The 9,076-nt window shown below is 44.8% G+C and overlaps 1 protein-coding gene and 1 long non-coding RNA gene across 13 annotated transcripts in view; one reads left to right on the forward strand and one right to left on the reverse strand.

Moving 5' to 3' along the window:
• LOC106635162 (uncharacterized) overlaps nucleotides 1–9,076 on the reverse strand; it is an 85,270-nt gene that overhangs the window by 27,226 nt on the left and 48,968 nt on the right. For all 3 annotated transcript variants that reach the window (XR_010113171.1, XR_010113170.1, XR_004664584.4), the window contains one exon: nucleotides 5,150–5,674. This is a non-coding gene — a long non-coding RNA (uncharacterized LOC106635162). The remainder of the gene's footprint in view (nucleotides 1–5,149; nucleotides 5,675–9,076) is intronic.
• Nucleotides 5,681–9,076, forward strand: part of CCNY (cyclin Y) — a 330,334-nt gene continuing 326,938 nt past the window's right edge. For 4 of the 10 annotated variants that reach the window (XM_055092652.1, XM_055092656.1, XM_055092649.1 and 1 more), the window contains exons 1-2: nucleotides 7,523–7,667; nucleotides 8,646–8,751. The gene's annotated coding sequence lies outside the window, so the exon portion shown is untranslated. Of the gene's footprint in view, nucleotides 7,668–8,645; nucleotides 8,752–9,076 lie in introns of all 10 variants that reach the window. The other 6 variants (XM_063607337.1, XM_063607338.1, XM_063607339.1 and 3 more) reach the window with 2 other exon arrangements.

The following is a 9,076-nucleotide window of genomic DNA, read 5'->3' on the forward strand; positions in this document are numbered from 1 at the left end:
GAAATATTCCTTTCAGATCTTGAGAGATGTCAGACTCTCAGTTCATCTTTCCTAGATCTGGACCAGGGAGGACCTCAGAAAGCCTGGCTGCAGGGATGCAGATTTGCTCTACAGATGCAAAAAGCTCAACGCAAAAGACAGCTTTGCAGGGCTGCTTAGCTCTCTGAAGAGCTATCTCAAAATATGTCAACAAAGGATATTTTGGGGTGAAATATTTTGGTTTCCTTCAATATCTCAGGCCCTTTGGAGCTTAAAATCAAGTTATCTGACCAGACCTATGATCTGATTTCTTTTGAGAACTTAGAAGAAAACTTAGAATGAAATAACAAGAACAAGCCATGGGAATGTGGGAAAATGAGAGGCTGGAGTTGGATGTTTTGATCCTCAGAATCCTCACTTAACAAATGAGGAGTAAAACACTGTATATATAGTGTATGTCTCTATATACAGATATACAGAGTTGCTGGATTAATGTATTTGGGACATTCTTAGGTTAAAAAATTAATTTTTAAATCTGAACTGTAAATATTACTGGGTGTCCTGTATTTTTATTTGCTAAATCTGGCAGCCTTAGTAATTTTAAACAAAAAAATTAAATATAATGTTTGCTAAAAAAAAGACTCTATTAATCAATTTCAATCATTTTCTCCAAAACTTTCCTAGGAGAAATTACTCTAAGAGGGCCAAGGTGTTTAAGTCGCGCTGACTAAAATTTGCTAACTGACCTCTAGAGGGAGCCAAATTGATAAAGAAACCGAAATGACATCCTAAATCCAGAGAATTTCTCTCTTTTTCCTTTTCTTTTCTTTTCTTTCTTTTTTTTTTTTTTTTTTGATGGAGTCTTGCTCTGTCGCCCAGGCTGGAGTGCAATGGCGCGATCTCGGCTCACTGCAACCTCCACCTCCCGGGTTCAAGCGATTCTTCTGCCTGAGCCTCCAGAGTAGCTGGGATTACAAGCTTGCACCACCACCCCTGGCTAATTTCTTCTGTTTTTAGTAGTGACTTTTAGTATTTTTTGTAGACATGGCCGGGCGCGGTGGCTCACGCCTGTAATCCCAGCACTTTGGGAGGCTGAGGCGGGCGGATCACGAGGTCAGGAGATTGAGACCATCCTGGCTAACATGGTGAAACCCCGTCTCTACTAAAAAAAATACAAAAAAAATTAGCCGGGTGTGGTGGTGGGCGCCTGTAGTCCCAGTTACTCAGGAGGCTGAGGCAGGAGAATTGCTTTAACTAGGGAGGCGAAGGTTACAGTGAGCCGAGTTTTTGCCACTGCACTCTAGCCTGGCGACAGAGCAAGACTCCGTCTCAAACAACAACAACAACAACAACAAAATGATGCCATTATAACAATCTATGACCCAGCCAGATTTGTCTCAAAATATAAAGAGGGAGAGGCCGGGCACGGTGGCTCACACCTGTAATCCTAGCACTTTGGGTGGCAGAGGTGGGCAGATCACCTGAGGCCAGGAGTTCGAGACCAGCTTGGTCAACATGATGAAACCCCGTCTCTAGTAAAAATACAAAAATTAGCCGGGCGTGATGGTGCGCACCTTTAATCTCAGCTACTCAGGAGGCTGAGGCAAGAGAATTGCTTGAACCTGGGAGACAGAGGTTGCAGTGAGCCGAGATCATGCCACCATACTCCAGCCTGGGCAAGAGAGTGACAGTCCATCTCAAAAAAAAAAAAAAAAAAAAAAAGACAGCATTTGGGGCCGAGTGTGGTGGCTCATACCTGTAGTCCCAGCATTCTGGGAGGCCAAGGCAGGAGGATCCTTGAGGCCACAAGTTCAATGCCAGGCTGTGCAATATCTCTACAAAAAACACATTAGCTGGGCATGGTGTTTCATGCTGGTAGTCCCAACTACTCAGGAGGCTGAGGCAGGAGGATCACTTGAGCCCAAGAGTTGGAGGCTGCAGTGAACTATGCACCACTGCACCCCAGCCTGGGTGACAAAGACCCTGTTTCATTTAAAAAATAATAATTTTAATTAATTATTTAATTCAAATAAAGAGGGAACACTTGGAATTTAGAAAACCCTATCTCTTCAAAAGCCTATTTTGCAAGTCTGTGGTCTCAGAAAATTTCAAAAGCAAAGACTAGACTGCAAAAATTGAACATTTACTCTTTCTCTTTGCCTTTTTTTTTTTCTTTGACAGAGTCTCACTCTGTCTCCCAGGCTGGAGTGCAGTGGCATGATCTTGTGCCTTAGCCTCCTGAGTAGCTGGGACTACAGGTGCGCGCCACCACACCTGGCTAATTTTTTGTATTTTTAGTAGAGATGGGGTTTCACTATGTTGGCCAGGCTGGTCTTGAACTCCTGACCTCAGGTGATCCACCGGCCTCGGCCTCCCAAAGGGTTGGGATTACAGGCGTGAGCCACCGTACCTGGCCTTGCCTTCTTGACACAAAAATTATAATCCTACATGAGGCAGATGCGTGATGCCAACAGAATAAGGAAAGGTCATATACATGTTGGGGGACCCAAGCATATTATGTATTTAATATCCCAATAATGTCCCTTACAATGTTATTCAGTGTCACAGCCAATCTGGCTTCATCAAGTACCTTTTTTTTTTTTTTAAGAGAGATGGGGTCTTGATATGTTGTCCAGGCTGTAGTGCAGTGGCTATTCACAGATGTGATCATAGCACACTGTGGGCTCTAACTCCTGGGCTGAAAGTGACCCCCTCCCACCTGAGCCTCCCCAGTAGCTCTCTGCTAATTTCTTTTCTTTTTTTTTCTTTTTGAGACAAGGTCTTGCTTTGTCACCCAGGCTGGGGTGCAGTGGCTATTCACAGGCATGATCATAGTGCATTGCAGCCTCAACCTACCAGACTCAAGTGATCCACCCATCTCAGTCTCCTGAGTATCTGGAACTACAGGCACATGCCAGCACACTTGGCTATTTTTTTTTTTTTTTTTTGGTAGAGACAGGGTCCCACTTTGTTGCTCTGGCTGATCTTGAACTCCTGGGATTAAGCAGCCCTCCCACCTCAGCCTCCCACACTGCTAGGATTACAAGTATGAGCCACCACACCCAGCTCCTGCTAATTAAAAAAAATGTTTTTTTAGAAACAGGGCCTGGCTATGTTGTCTCAAACTCCTGGCCTCAAGCAATTATCCTGCCTCAGCCTCCCGAGTAGGTGGTACCACAAGTGCATGCCACCATGCCCGGCCTCAAGTACTTTCCTATGTCTAATGTTTAGCCAGTAGTTATTCAAATCCAAGCAAAGAAAAATAATTCCTAACCTCTTAGCACTCACATTCTTGATTAGAATATATGCCATGTCCCTATTATCTGGAGGTCATCCTTTGGGGCCACTCTAACCCTCCACAAACATCAGAAAAAAAACAATGGAAAATATTCCTCAGTGCCTGAAGTAACTACAGTAGAAGATGATTTAACCAGCAGTCTAACTGGTAAACAAATTGTTCTAAAATAATTTTCATGTGATCATCCATTGTTAAAAATTAGGTCATTGCAGGCTGGGAGAGGTGGCTCACGCCTGTAATCTCAGCACTTTGGGAGGTGGGTCACTTGAGGCCAGGAGTTCGAGACCAGCCTGGCCAACAGATGAAACCCCGTCTCTACTAAAAATTCAAAAATTGGCCGGGCACGGTGGCTCAATCCTGTAATCCCTGCACTTTGGGAGGCTAAGACAGGTGGATCACGAGGTCAGGAGATCGAGACCATCCTGGCTAACACGGTGAAACCCCGTCTCTACCAAAAATACAAAAACAATTAGTTAGGCGTGGTGGCGGGCGCCTGTAGTCCCAGCTACTTGGGAGGCTGAGGCAGGAGAATGGCATGAACCTGGGAGGCAGAGCTTGCAGTGAGCCGAGATCGCGCCACTGCACTCCAGCCTGGGCGACAGAGCGAAACTCCATCTCAGAAAAAAAAAATATTAGCCGGGCATGGTGGTGTATGCCTGTAATCCCAGCTACTCAGGAGACTGAGACAAGAGAATCACTTGAACCTGGGAGGCAGAAGCTGCAGTGAGCCAAGATTGCGTCACCGCACCCCAGCCTGGGTGACAGAGCGAGACTCTGTCTCAAAACAAACAACAACAACAACAAAACCACATCCAAAGATATTAGAGATAGATCAATATTTAAAATTTATTTGTTATTGTTTAGAGACAGAGTCTCGCTCTGTCACCCAGGCTGGAGTGCAGTGACATGATCATAGCTTACTGCACCCTCCAACTCCTGGGCTCAAGCAACCTTCCTGCCTTAGCCTCTCAAAGCACTGGGATTACAGTTGTGAGCCACCATGCCTGGCCTGACTTAAAACATTGTAATCATTATGCTCTTTTAGAATTAAGATATTTAAACTTCAGATATATTCATCATTGAAATAGGTCAAATTGCAGATTTTCTGGGTAATACATTTATTTTATGAAAACCAATAACCTGAAATGATGCACTTGATTGGGTGGACAGCAAAGCTATGTCTGCTATTATATACTATATACTAGGATGCAAGTTCTATGAAAGCCAAAACTTTGTTTTGTTCAGCCCTTCATCCCTGCCACCAAGAACAGAGTCTGATATATAATAAATGCAAAATAAATGTTTTTTGAATGAATTAATGCATGCTAACTCATTTTTCAAAATTTATGTTTAATTGTGGCAATATACACATAGCATAAAATTTAACATCTTAAAATTTAACATTTTTTTGTTGTTTTTTTGTTTGTTGATTTGTTTTTTGAGACAAGGTCTCACTGTCACCCAGACTGCAGTGCAGTGGGGCAATCTCAGCTTACCAGTCTCCACTTCCCGAGTTCAAGTGATCCTCCCACCTCAGCCCCCCAAGTAGCTGGGACTACGTGCACATGCTACTATGCCCGGCTAATTTTTGTATTTTTAGTAGAGACGGGGTTTTGCTATGTTGGCCAGGCTAGTCTTGAACTCCTGAGCTCAAGTGATCCACCCACCTTGACCTCCCAAAGTGCTGGGATTACAGGTGTGAGCTACCGCGCCCAGCCAACATCTTAACCATTTTTAAGTGTACAGTTTAGTTTGTCTTGCAATACTGAATCTCTATACCCATTAAACAACAATGCTCCACTTTTCCTCCCTTCAGTCCCCAGAAACCACCTTCTTATTTCTATCTCTATGAAGATAGAGAACTCGAGGTACCTCATATCAGTGTAATTACACAGCATGTGTCCTTTTGTGACTGGCTTATTTCACATAGCATAGTATTCTCAAGGTTCATCCATGTGGCATGTCAGAATTTCCTTCCTTTTCAAGGCTGAGTAATATTCCACTGCATGGATATATCACCTTTTCTTTATCCATTCGTCCATTGATAGACACTTGGGCTGTGTCCATCTTTTGGCTATTGTGAATAATGTTATATGAAAATAGATGTTCAAATGCTGAAGATCTTCCTTTCAATTTTTTTGATGGGTGGGGGGTTTTATATCCAGGAGTGTCATTGCTGAATCATGTGGTAATTGCATTTTTAACTTTTTGAAGACCTTCCATACTGTTTTCCATAATGGCTGCACCATTTTACATTTTCTCCCACCATGCACGAGCATGTTTCTAACTCCTAAGTTTGGTGATCTGGTTTCCAGGTGTGGTGCCGAGGAGCAGCAGGACATTAGGAGGTGTTAGCAGGTAAAACAACAGGACAAAGTATCATCTGGCAATCTAATACTGAGAGACAAGAATTCCAAGAAGCAAAATTAGTACTAGATTATTACAATATTCAATCACGATGCTTTCAGTGGTGTTCTCGAGATGCCATGAAAAAAGTTATGTTGTTTTTTCACTGTACAAGGAGGCAGGCATCTATCTATTTCAGAAAGACATTCATTGATTCTCAATTATGTAAGTATTGTCATACTTAATTTTGTTGTTTAAAAAACTAAGACTTCTAACAAATATGGTGAAATTTTCAGTCGTATGCAGTGGCTCACGCCTGTAATCCCAGCAATTTGGGAGGGTGAGGCAGGTGGATCATGAGGTCAGGCGTTCAAGACTAGCGTGGCCAGCATAGTGAAACCCCGTCTCTACTGAAAAAAAATACAAAATGTTAGCCAGGCGTGGTGGCTGGTGCCTGTAATCCCAGCGACTTGGGAGGCTGAGGCAGGAGAATCGCTTGAACCTGGGAGGTGGAGATTGCAGTGAGCCGAGATCGCGCCACTGCACTCCAGCCCGGCTGACAGTGCGAGGCTCTGTCTCAAAAAAAAAAAAAAAAAAAAAAAAAGCGAAATTTCCAAAGGACTGGTGGTCATCTTCATTTATCCAGAAATGTCACTTATAGGGGATGTATCCCTTCTCTATGATGCCCCATTAGTGGGATGTTACTGCTTCCATATACAATAATGAATCATATGGATACACTCCCGTATTAGTTCATTCTTGAACTGTTATAAATACATACCTGAGACTGAGTAATTTATAAAGAAAAGAGGTTTAATTGGCTTATGGTTCCACAGGTTATACAGAAAGCATGATTCTATCATCTGCTCGGCTTCTGGAGAGGCCTCAGGAAACTTACAATCATGGCGGAAGGGGAAGGGGGAGCCCACAGGTTACATGGCAGGAGGAGCAAGAGCGAGAGAGGGGAGTTGCCACGCACTTTAAAACAACCCGATCTTGCGAGAACTAGCACCAAGGGGCTGGGGGTAAAACATTCTGCCCCATGATCCAATCACTTCCACCGGTCCCCACCGCCAACACTGGGGATTACAGTTTGACATGAAATCTAGGCGGGGACACAGATCCAAACCATACCACCTCCCAAATATAAAATGTGATGCTATAAGGACAAATACTAAGCTACAATGATATTTTTAGTTCATAGTGTTTGTCATTGTGAAATGTTTATTGATTAAGAGGAAATCTGGCCAGACACAGTGGCTCACGCCTGTATCTCAGCACTTCGGGAGGCTGAGGCGGGTGGATCATCTGAGGTCAAGAATTCGAGATCAGCCTGGCCAACATGGTGAAACCTCGTCTCTACTAAAAATACAAAAATTAGCCGGGCATGTTAGCACACGCCTGTGATCTCAGCTATTCGGGAAGCTGAGGCAGGATAATCTCTTGAACCCAGGAGGCGGAGGTTGCCGTGAGCTGAGAACGCACCACTGCACTCCAGCCTGGGTGACGGAGCGAGACGCCATCTCAAAAAAGAAAAAAAAGAAAAAGAAAAGAAAGAAAAGAAGGAATCTATTTAGCAAAGAAAAACCTTGGGAAGTAAGTTGATCTTTAGACATGTGTGAAATAGGATACTTGAGGGTGAGGATAAAAATCAGGGTATTCTAGGTTTCCTGAAGCTGTGTCCTTTTTCCATTCAACTCATCTTTCATCAACCCAAATTTACAGGCCAAATCATTGAAGAATGACAAGTCTAACCTCTAATTACCATGGCGGGTAGAGCGGGGAGGAGATGGTGCACTGTACACAGAGCACCAGGAACCCAAGGGAAGTTAGGGGAGATCCAGGCCCTGAGGAGGGCCATGACCTAGTGATGACACACAAGGGGCATTATTACAGTGTACACAGGGTGACTCTGGAAGGGATGAGTGGGTGGGAGTCAGGAGAGATGTGAGCCTCGTGCCAGGAAGACCATACTAAGGCCACCAGGTTGAGAGCCGCCTGGCTGGGGGGCTTGTCCGGGGACAGCAGGGGCAGAGGCATGGAGGTGAGCTCTGTGTGACAGGAGCCAGGCCTGAGAACGCTTGGGGAGGAGGGGGACTGGGGAGTTAGGAGTCATGTTTGTGAAAAGCTTGCTTGGGCGGTGCACTAGCAGAGACTGCAGCCAGGAGACTTGAGAGGTCAGGGAACAGGGCATGATCTAGAGAAGGTGTGGAAATTGAGAATAGGGCCAGGCACAGTGGCTCATGCATGTAATCCCAGCACTTTGGGAGGCTGAGGTGGGAGAATCACTGGAGCCCAGGAGTTCAAGACCAACATAGTGAGACCCTGTGTCTACAAAAGTTTAAAAATTAGCCAGGCACGGTGGTGCACACCTGTAGTCCCAGCTACTTGGGGAGGCTGAGGTGAGGATCACTTGAGCCCAGGAGTTTGAGGCTGCAGTGAGCTAGGATTGCACCACTGCACTCCAGCCTGGGTGACAGAGTGAGACCTTGTCTCTAGATAAATAAAGAAATAAATGAAAAAAATCACACCTGTAATCCCAGCACTTTGGGAGGCCGAGGTGGGTGGATCACAAGGTCAGGAGATCGAGACCATCCTGGCTAACACGGTGAAACCCCGTCTCTACTAAAAATACAAAAAATTAGCTGGGCGTGGTGGTAGGTGCCTGTAGTCCCAGCTACTTGGGAGGCTGAGGCAGGAGAATGGCGTAAACCCAGGAGGTGGAGCTTGCAGTGAGCAGATATGGCGCCACTGCACTCCAGCCTGGGTGACAGAGCAAGACTCCATCTCAAAAAAAAAAAAAAAAAAAAGAAAGAAAGAAAGAAAGAAAAGAATAAATAAATGAAAAAAAAAAAGAAAAATAGAGAAAGAAATTGAGAATAAACAAGTGGTGAATAATCCGAATGGCAGAGCCATCGGAAGGGGTGCAGGAACTGTCACAAACACCAAGGCTGTTATTTCACCATCACTTTATGTGCCACACTTGGGGTTCCTTGGAAAAGCAAGGTCCTTGCTCTTCTAGGTTCACAGCCAGGAAATCGTGCAGTGAACCCATCCCCTCCGGTCACGTCAACATCAAGAGCTGAACTGGGACTAGAAGTCATCGCCCCAGAGCTTTTTGCTACCAGGTGAGCCTTGACTCTGTCATTTTCCAGTGCTAAAAATTATTTCCCTTCCTAGAAAAACCTTTTGTGTCTAATAAATGCTTTGTGTTTTAACAGGCAGTACGTTGTGGGGACTGGCAGTGGAGGAACATACTCATTGAAAATCAGACTAGGGGCTGGGCGCGGTGGCTCATGCCTGTAATCCCAGCACTTTGGGAGGCCGAGGTGGGCAGATCACCTGAGGTCAGGAGTTCAAGACCAGCCTGGCTAACACAGCGAAACCCCATCTCTACAAAAAATACAAAAAAATTAGCTGGGCATGGTGGTGCATGCCTGTAATCCCACCTAC

The sequence above is a fragment of the Pan paniscus genome, chromosome 8 (assembly GCF_029289425.2).
Source record: "Pan paniscus chromosome 8, NHGRI_mPanPan1-v2.0_pri, whole genome shotgun sequence".
Lineage (NCBI taxonomy): Eukaryota > Metazoa > Chordata > Mammalia > Primates > Hominidae > Pan > Pan paniscus.